This window comes from Plasmopara halstedii, assembly GCF_900000015.1.
Source record: "Plasmopara halstedii genome assembly, contig: Scaffold_7, whole genome shotgun sequence".
Taxonomy (NCBI): Eukaryota; Oomycota; class Peronosporomycetes; order Peronosporales; family Peronosporaceae; genus Plasmopara; species Plasmopara halstedii.
This window is the reverse complement of record NW_020186929.1, coordinates 236,381-236,589: the sequence shown is the minus strand read 5'-3', so window position 1 is coordinate 236,589 and position 209 is coordinate 236,381.

Below are 209 nucleotides of genomic sequence, written 5' to 3'. Positions count from 1 at the left end.
TTCCCTTTAACTGGATACCTTCCACGAAACTTGAAGCTCAAGCTTCGAAGATCAAGCTCCATACACCCAAGATCTTTTAGTAGTTGAATATGAGGTTCAACCTCAAAACACCATTGTTTTAAAGATCAGGAGCCGAAAGTTTTATTAGTTTAAACCTTTAGGAGCCCATGGAGTATTTTGCATGTAGCCAGGAATCATAACTCAACTTT